This window comes from Eleutherodactylus coqui, unplaced genomic scaffold (genome assembly GCF_035609145.1).
Source record: "Eleutherodactylus coqui strain aEleCoq1 unplaced genomic scaffold, aEleCoq1.hap1 HAP1_SCAFFOLD_584, whole genome shotgun sequence".
Lineage (NCBI taxonomy): Eukaryota > Metazoa > Chordata > Amphibia > Anura > Eleutherodactylidae > Eleutherodactylus > Eleutherodactylus coqui.
In genome coordinates this window covers 41,229-50,861 of record NW_027102575.1, presented here as the reverse complement: position 1 = coordinate 50,861, position 9,633 = coordinate 41,229, and the positions used below count along the sequence as shown (strand labels likewise).

The window sequence follows — 9,633 nt, the reverse complement described above, 5'->3', positions numbered from 1 at the left end:
GTATTTGAACCCACAAGTCCAGGAGAGCATACAACCTGAACGTAGTCCCCCAGACCGCTCAACCATTCGGCAGCTTGCAGATTTTGGTGAGATACCAAAGATCATCGTAAGCATCAACAAAAAAGGTTTATCTTTTTTGACTAAGCAAGCAACTAAAAGCGCTTCAAAACAATAGACGGGAGAGAAGGCATTGTTCGTCTGATAGTGTGCTCCAAGCATGTGCTAACCTGTGTTAAGGGAATCCTGCAAGTAAAGGTTTGAGTGAGTTGTGCACATGATCTAATGTGAATGGTGTGATCCATTTTGATTAATACAAAAGGTTTTATCTATATTTGTAATTCTGCCTGTAATGACAATCAGATCACTACTAAAAAGCGATTTCTACAGAGCAGAATAATAGGGCTAGGTGGAAAGAGTGAAAACTGCAAGATTTTAATTTCCCAAATCATTAAAATTATTTAAAAATGATGCGTGACATCAAACTTTGATTCAAGCAATAGGTATTGTTCTGATAACACATTCCATTCAAGGTATATCCCACCTGTGTAAAGTGGCATTCAAGGTCTCGCTCCCAGGGTAAGAGCATGCAGTCACAGTGACCTACATGGCGATGAAAATTTTCTGCAACCAGAAGAGAATTGGGTCATGTTAAGAGCTTAATTGTTGAAGTGAGATTAAAGGACTATAAAATCTCGACTTTTTGATTTTGGCATTCAGAGGGCTGTAAAGAGAAAGTGTTGAAAGATCCTTTCTCATAGGCAAAAACCACTTTCAGAAGGTTTGATGTTCACGATAGCCTTTACTAAGAAAATTTGGCCTCAGTGAGAATCGAACTCACGACCCCTGGTTTACAAGACCAGTGCTCTAACCCCTGAGCTATGAAGCCTGCATTTTGAAAGAGTCCCACAATATTTTTGACCAATTCTATATTCCTTTTTCAAAAATCTTAGAATGTCATAAGTAGGAATGAACCCATGCTTCCTGAAAAGATCATGCGGCCATCCTCAAATACACAAGTCGAAAAAATTGCGAAACTCAAAGAAAGTTTGGTCGTGCTAAGAGTCCAATTCTTGGGATGAAATATAAAGCCTGGAGCAGTTTTTCATTCCCTGGTGCAGCACTGCTTTATATTAGTTGAGGATTTAATAGTCAGAGGGTTGAACAGAAAAAGTTTTGAAGGACTTTTTCCTTCCTTGATTCAAATTGCAGGTTTAAAAGCAAAGCGCTCACATCAGCCCAGTATGTGTGCATATCTTTTCTTTTAGTTATGTTCTGATAGAACCCTGTTGGAAAAAACCTAAGCAGATTTGAAAGCTGGTAGTAACATCAATTCACCATTAAAAAGCATCTTATGTACTAGAATATTTAGCTTCTTGAGAACAGCCACATTGGTTCTACTAACATGGTTCCAAAACAGCTCTTTTCACCATCAGCCTAGACTAAGATGTTAAGCCCCAGTTCTTAATGCCTCGGTAATCCTCGTGCTGCTTGGCACTACAATCCTTTTTCTTCATTCTTACCAGAAGGTCTTTTTATTCTGAAAATATTTTCATGTAGCAATTGCTAAAACATCCTGGGTAATATTTAAGCAAAACTGAGCTGCCAGAAGCGGTATTTGAACCCACAAGTCCAGGAGAGCATACAACCTGAACGTAGTCCCCCAGACCGCTCAACCATTCGGCAGCTTGCAGATTTTGGTGAGATACCAAAGATCATCGTAAGCATCAACAAAAAAGGTTTATCTTTTTTGACTAAGCAAGCAACTAAAAGCGCTTCAAAACAATAGACGGGAGAGAAGGCATTGTTCGTCTGATAGTGTGCTCCAAGCATGTGCTAACCTGTGTTAAGGGAATCCTGCAAGTAAAGGTTTGAGTGAGTTGTGCACATGATCTAATGTGAATGGTGTGATCCATTTTGATTAATACAAAAGGTTTTATCTATATTTGTAATTCTGCCTGTAATGACAATCAGATCACTACTAAAAAGCGATTTCTACAGAGCAGAATAATAGGGCTAGGTGGAAAGAGTGAAAACTGCAAGATTTTAATTTCCCAAATCATTAAAATTATTTAAAAATGATGCGTGACATCAAACTTTGATTCAAGCAATAGGTATTGTTCTGATAACACATTCCATTCAAGGTATATCCCACCTGTGTAAAGTGGCATTCAAGGTCTCGCTCCCAGGGTAAGAGCATGCAGTCACAGTGACCTACATGGCGATGAAAATTTTCTGCAACCAGAAGAGAATTGGGTCATGTTAAGAGCTTAATTGTTGAAGTGAGATTAAAGGACTATAAAATCTCGACTTTTTGATTTTGGCATTCAGAGGGCTGTAAAGAGAAAGTGTTGAAAGATCCTTTCTCATAGGCAAAAACCACTTTCAGAAGGTTTGATGTTCACGATAGCCTTTACTAAGAAAATTTGGCCTCAGTGAGAATCGAACTCACGACCCCTGGTTTACAAGACCAGTGCTCTAACCCCTGAGCTATGAAGCCTGCATTTTGAAAGAGTCCCACAATATTTTTGACCAATTCTATATTCCTTTTTCAAAAATCTTAGAATGTCATAAGTAGGAATGAACCCATGCTTCCTGAAAAGATCATGCGGCCATCCTCAAATACACAAGTCGAAAAAATTGCGAAACTCAAAGAAAGTTTGGTCGTGCTAAGAGTCCAATTCTTGGGATGAAATATAAAGCCTGGAGCAGTTTTTCATTCCCTGGTGCAGCACTGCTTTATATTAGTTGAGGATTTAATAGTCAGAGGGTTGAACAGAAAAAGTTTTGAAGGACTTTTTCCTTCCTTGATTCAAATTGCAGGTTTAAAAGCAAAGCGCTCACATCAGCCCAGTATGTGTGCATATCTTTTCTTTTAGTTATGTTCTGATAGAACCCTGTTGGAAAAAACCTAAGCAGATTTGAAAGCTGGTAGTAACATCAATTCACCATTAAAAAGCATCTTATGTACTAGAATATTTAGCTTCTTGAGAACAGCCACATTGGTTCTACTAACATGGTTCCAAAACAGCTCTTTTCACCATCAGCCTAGACTAAGATGTTAAGCCCCAGTTCTTAATGCCTCGGTAATCCTCGTGCTGCTTGGCACTACAATCCTTTTTCTTCATTCTTACCAGAAGGTCTTTTTATTCTGAAAATATTTTCATGTAGCAATTGCTAAAACATCCTGGGTAATATTTAAGCAAAACTGAGCTGCCAGAAGCGGTATTTGAACCCACAAGTCCAGGAGAGCATACAACCTGAACGTAGTCCCCCAGACCGCTCAACCATTCGGCAGCTTGCAGATTTTGGTGAGATACCAAAGATCATCGTAAGCATCAACAAAAAAGGTTTATCTTTTTTGACTAAGCAAGCAACTAAAAGCGCTTCAAAACAATAGACGGGAGAGAAGGCATTGTTCGTCTGATAGTGTGCTCCAAGCATGTGCTAACCTGTGTTAAGGGAATCCTGCAAGTAAAGGTTTGAGTGAGTTGTGCACATGATCTAATGTGAATGGTGTGATCCATTTTGATTAATACAAAAGGTTTTATCTATATTTGTAATTCTGCCTGTAATGACAATCAGATCACTACTAAAAAGCGATTTCTACAGAGCAGAATAATAGGGCTAGGTGGAAAGAGTGAAAACTGCAAGATTTTAATTTCCCAAATCATTAAAATTATTTAAAAATGATGCGTGACATCAAACTTTGATTCAAGCAATAGGTATTGTTCTGATAACACATTCCATTCAAGGTATATCCCACCTGTGTAAAGTGGCATTCAAGGTCTCGCTCCCAGGGTAAGAGCATGCAGTCACAGTGACCTACATGGCGATGAAAATTTTCTGCAACCAGAAGAGAATTGGGTCATGTTAAGAGCTTAATTGTTGAAGTGAGATTAAAGGACTATAAAATCTCGACTTTTTGATTTTGGCATTCAGAGGGCTGTAAAGAGAAAGTGTTGAAAGATCCTTTCTCATAGGCAAAAACCACTTTCAGAAGGTTTGATGTTCACGATAGCCTTTACTAAGAAAATTTGGCCTCAGTGAGAATCGAACTCACGACCCCTGGTTTACAAGACAAGTTTTTCTGACCCCTGAGCTATGAAGCCTGCATTTTGAAAGAGTCCCACAATATTTTTGACCAATTCTATATTCCTTTTTCAAAAATCTTAGAATGTCATAAGTAGGAATGAACCCATGCTTCCTGAAAAGATCATGCGGCCATCCTCAAATACACAAGTCGAAAAAATTGCGAAACTCAAAGAAAGTTTGGTCGTGCTAAGAGTCCAATTCTTGGGATGAAATATAAAGCCTGGAGCAGTTTTTCATTCCCTGGTGCAGCACTGCTTTATATTAGTTGAGGATTTAATAGTCAGAGGGTTGAACAGAAAAAGTTTTGAAGGACTTTTTCCTTCCTTGATTCAAATTGCAGGTTTAAAAGCAAAGCGCTCACATCAGCCCAGTATGTGTGCATATCTTTTCTTTTAGTTATGTTCTGATAGAACCCTGTTGGAAAAAACCTAAGCAGATTTGAAAGCTGGTAGTAACATCAATTCACCATTAAAAAGCATCTTATGTACTAGAATATTTAGCTTCTTGAGAACAGCCACATTGGTTCTACTAACATGGTTCCAAAACAGCTCTTTTCACCATCAGCCTAGACTAAGATGTTAAGCCCCAGTTCTTAATGCCTCGGTAATCCTCGTGCTGCTTGGCACTACAATCCTTTTTCTTCATTCTTACCAGAAGGTCTTTTTATTCTGAAAATATTTTCATGTAGCAATTGCTAAAACATCCTGGGTAATATTTAAGCAAAACTGAGCTGCCAGAAGCGGTATTTGAACCCACAAGTCCAGGAGAGCATACAACCTGAACGTAGTCCCCCAGACCGCTCAACCATTCGGCAGCTTGCAGATTTTGGTGAGATACCAAAGATCATCGTAAGCATCAACAAAAAAGGTTTATCTTTTTTGACTAAGCAAGCAACTAAAAGCGCTTCAAAACAATAGACGGGAGAGAAGGCATTGTTCGTCTGATAGTGTGCTCCAAGCATGTGCTAACCTGTGTTAAGGGAATCCTGCAAGTAAAGGTTTGAGTGAGTTGTGCACATGATCTAATGTGAATGGTGTGATCCATTTTGATTAATACAAAAGGTTTTATCTATATTTGTAATTCTGCCTGTAATGACAATCAGATCACTACTAAAAAGCGATTTCTACAGAGCAGAATAATAGGGCTAGGTGGAAAGAGTGAAAACTGCAAGATTTTAATTTCCCAAATCATTAAAATTATTTAAAAATGATGCGTGACATCAAACTTTGATTCAAGCAATAGGTATTGTTCTGATAACACATTCCATTCAAGGTATATCCCACCTGTGTAAAGTGGCATTCAAGGTCTCGCTCCCAGGGTAAGAGCATGCAGTCACAGTGACCTACATGGCGATGAAAATTTTCTGCAACCAGAAGAGAATTGGGTCATGTTAAGAGCTTAATTGTTGAAGTGAGATTAAAGGACTATAAAATCTCGACTTTTTGATTTTGGCATTCAGAGGGCTGTAAAGAGAAAGTGTTGAAAGATCCTTTCTCATAGGCAAAAACCACTTTCAGAAGGTTTGATGTTCACGATAGCCTTTACTAAGAAAATTTGGCCTCAGTGAGAATCGAACTCACGACCCCTGGTTTACAAGACCAGTGCTCTAACCCCTGAGCTATGAAGCCTGCATTTTGAAAGAGTCCCACAATATTTTTGACCAATTCTATATTCCTTTTTCAAAAATCTTAGAATGTCATAAGTAGGAATGAACCCATGCTTCCTGAAAAGATCATGCGGCCATCCTCAAATACACAAGTCGAAAAAATTGCGAAACTCAAAGAAAGTTTGGTCGTGCTAAGAGTCCAATTCTTGGGATGAAATATAAAGCCTGGAGCAGTTTTTCATTCCCTGGTGCAGCACTGCTTTATATTAGTTGAGGATTTAATAGTCAGAGGGTTGAACAGAAAAAGTTTTGAAGGACTTTTTCCTTCCTTGATTCAAATTGCAGGTTTAAAAGCAAAGCGCTCACATCAGCCCAGTATGTGTGCATATCTTTTCTTTTAGTTATGTTCTGATAGAACCCTGTTGGAAAAAACCTAAGCAGATTTGAAAGCTGGTAGTAACATCAATTCACCATTAAAAAGCATCTTATGTACTAGAATATTTAGCTTCTTGAGAACAGCCACATTGGTTCTACTAACATGGTTCCAAAACAGCTCTTTTCACCATCAGCCTAGACTAAGATGTTAAGCCCCAGTTCTTAATGCCTCGGTAATCCTCGTGCTGCTTGGCACTACAATCCTTTTTCTTCATTCTTACCAGAAGGTCTTTTTATTCTGAAAATATTTTCATGTAGCAATTGCTAAAACATCCTGGGTAATATTTAAGCAAAACTGAGCTGCCAGAAGCGGTATTTGAACCCACAAGTCCAGGAGAGCATACAACCTGAACGTAGTCCCCCAGACCGCTCAACCATTCGGCAGCTTGCAGATTTTGGTGAGATACCAAAGATCATCGTAAGCATCAACAAAAAAGGTTTATCTTTTTTGACTAAGCAAGCAACTAAAAGCGCTTCAAAACAATAGACGGGAGAGAAGGCATTGTTCGTCTGATAGTGTGCTCCAAGCATGTGCTAACCTGTGTTAAGGGAATCCTGCAAGTAAAGGTTTGAGTGAGTTGTGCACATGATCTAATGTGAATGGTGTGATCCATTTTGATTAATACAAAAGGTTTTATCTATATTTGTAATTCTGCCTGTAATGACAATCAGATCACTACTAAAAAGCGATTTCTACAGAGCAGAATAATAGGGCTAGGTGGAAAGAGTGAAAACTGCAAGATTTTAATTTCCCAAATCATTAAAATTATTTAAAAATTATGCGTGACATCAAACTTTGATTCAAGCAATAGGTATTGTTCTGATAACACATTCCATTCAAGGTATATCCCACCTGTGTAAAGTGGCATTCAAGGTCTCGCTCCCAGGGTAAGAGCATGCAGTCACAGTGACCTACATGGCGATGAAAATTTTCTGCAACCAGAAGAGAATTGGGTCATGTTAAGAGCTTAATTGTTGAAGTGAGATTAAAGGACTATAAAATCTCGACTTTTTGATTTTGGCATTCAGAGGGCTGTAAAGAGAAAGTGTTGAAAGATCCTTTCTCATAGGCAAAAACCACTTTCAGAAGGTTTGATGTTCACGATAGCCTTTACTAAGAAAATTTGGCCTCAGTGAGAATCGAACTCACGACCCCTGGTTTACAAGACCAGTGCTCTAACCCCTGAGCTATGAAGCCTGCATTTTGAAAGAGTCCCACAATATTTTTGACCAATTCTATATTCCTTTTTCAAAAATCTTAGAATGTCATAAGTAGGAATGAACCCATGCTTCCTGAAAAGATCATGCGGCCATCCTCAAATACACAAGTCGAAAAAATTGCGAAACTCAAAGAAAGTTTGGTCGTGCTAAGAGTCCAATTCTTGGGATGAAATATAAAGCCTGGAGCAGTTTTTCATTCCCTGGTGCAGCACTGCTTTATATTAGTTGAGGATTTAATAGTCAGAGGGTTGAACAGAAAAAGTTTTGAAGGACTTTTTCCTTCCTTGATTCAAATTGCAGGTTTAAAAGCAAAGCGCTCACATCAGCCCAGTATGTGTGCATATCTTTTCTTTTAGTTATGTTCTGATAGAACCCTGTTGGAAAAAACCTAAGCAGATTTGAAAGCTGGTAGTAACATCAATTCACCATTAAAAAGCATCTTATGTACTAGAATATTTAGCTTCTTGAGAACAGCCACATTGGTTCTACTAACATGGTTCCAAAACAGCTCTTTTCACCATCAGCCTAGACTAAGATGTTAAGCCCCAGTTCTTAATGCCTCGGTAATCCTCGTGCTGCTTGGCACTACAATCCTTTTTCTTCATTCTTACCAGAAGGTCTTTTTATTCTGAAAATATTTTCATGTAGCAATTGCTAAAACATCCTGGGTAATATTTAAGCAAAACTGAGCTGCCAGAAGCGGTATTTGAACCCACAAGTCCAGGAGAGCATACAACCTGAACGTAGTCCCCCAGACCGCTCAACCATTCGGCAGCTTGCAGATTTTGGTGAGATACCAAAGATCATCGTAAGCATCAACAAAAAAGGTTTATCTTTTTTGACTAAGCAAGCAACTAAAAGCGCTTCAAAACAATAGACGGGAGAGAAGGCATTGTTCGTCTGATAGTGTGCTCCAAGCATGTGCTAACCTGTGTTAAGGGAATCCTGCAAGTAAAGGTTTGAGTGAGTTGTGCACATGATCTAATGTGAATGGTGTGATCCATTTTGATTAATACAAAAGGTTTTATCTATATTTGTAATTCTGCCTGTAATGACAATCAGATCACTACTAAAAAGCGATTTCTACAGAGCAGAATAATAGGGCTAGGTGGAAAGAGTGAAAACTGCAAGATTTTAATTTCCCAAATCATTAAAATTATTTAAAAATTATGCGTGACATCAAACTTTGATTCAAGCAATAGGTATTGTTCTGATAACACATTCCATTCAAGGTATATCCCACCTGTGTAAAGTGGCATTCAAGGTCTCGCTCCCAGGGTAAGAGCATGCAGTCACAGTGACCTACATGGCGATGAAAATTTTCTGCAACCAGAAGAGAATTGGGTCATGTTAAGAGCTTAATTGTTGAAGTGAGATTAAAGGACTATAAAATCTCGACTTTTTGATTTTGGCATTCAGAGGGCTGTAAAGAGAAAGTGTTGAAAGATCCTTTCTCATAGGCAAAAACCACTTTCAGAAGGTTTGATGTTCACGATAGCCTTTACTAAGAAAATTTGGCCTCAGTGAGAATCGAACTCACGACCCCTGGTTTACAAGACAAGTTTTTCTGACCCCTGAGCTATGAAGCCTGCATTTTGAAAGAGTCCCACAATATTTTTGACCAATTCTATATTCCTTTTTCAAAAATCTTAGAATGTCATAAGTAGGAATGAACCCATGCTTCCTGAAAAGATCATGCGGCCATCCTCAAATACACAAGTCGAAAAAATTGCGAAACTCAAAGAAAGTTTGGTCGTGCTAAGAGTCCAATTCTTGGGATGAAATATAAAGCCTGGAGCAGTTTTTCATTCCCTGGTGCAGCACTGCTTTATATTAGTTGAGGATTTAATAGTCAGAGGGTTGAACAGAAAAAGTTTTGAAGGACTTTTTCCTTCCTTGATTCAAATTGCAGGTTTAAAAGCAAAGCGCTCACATCAGCCCAGTATGTGTGCATATCTTTTCTTTTAGTTATGTTCTGATAGAACCCTGTTGGAAAAAACCTAAGCAGATTTGAAAGCTGGTAGTAACATCAATTCACCATTAAAAAGCATCTTATGTACTAGAATATTTAGCTTCTTGAGAACAGCCACATTGGTTCTACTAACATGGTTCCAAAACAGCTCTTTTCACCATCAGCCTAGACTAAGATGTTAAGCCCCAGTTCTTAATGCCTCGGTAATCCTCGTGCTGCTTGGCACTACAATCCTTTTTCTTCATTCTTACCAGAAGGTCTTTTTATTCTGAAAATATTTTCATGTAGCAATTGCTAAAACATCCTG

General features: G+C 38.5%; 4 non-coding genes across 4 annotated transcripts; all 4 read right to left on the bottom strand.

Moving 5' to 3' along the window:
• Positions 1 to 813: 813 nt before the first annotated feature.
• On the bottom strand, positions 814 to 886 carry TRNAT-UGU (transfer RNA threonine (anticodon UGU)). Its single transcript has one exon. It is a non-coding gene; the product is annotated as a tRNA-Thr (tRNA).
• A 1,538-nt stretch (positions 887 to 2,424) lies between these two features.
• TRNAT-UGU (transfer RNA threonine (anticodon UGU)) lies at positions 2,425 to 2,497 on the bottom strand. Its single transcript has one exon. It is a non-coding gene; the product is annotated as a tRNA-Thr (tRNA).
• Positions 2,498 to 5,647: 3,150 nt separating this feature from the next.
• TRNAT-UGU (transfer RNA threonine (anticodon UGU)) lies at positions 5,648 to 5,720 on the bottom strand. Its single transcript has one exon. It is a non-coding gene; the product is annotated as a tRNA-Thr (tRNA).
• A 1,538-nt stretch (positions 5,721 to 7,258) lies between these two features.
• Positions 7,259 to 7,331, bottom strand: TRNAT-UGU (transfer RNA threonine (anticodon UGU)). Its single transcript has one exon. It is a non-coding gene; the product is annotated as a tRNA-Thr (tRNA).
• Positions 7,332 to 9,633: the final 2,302 nt, after the last annotated feature.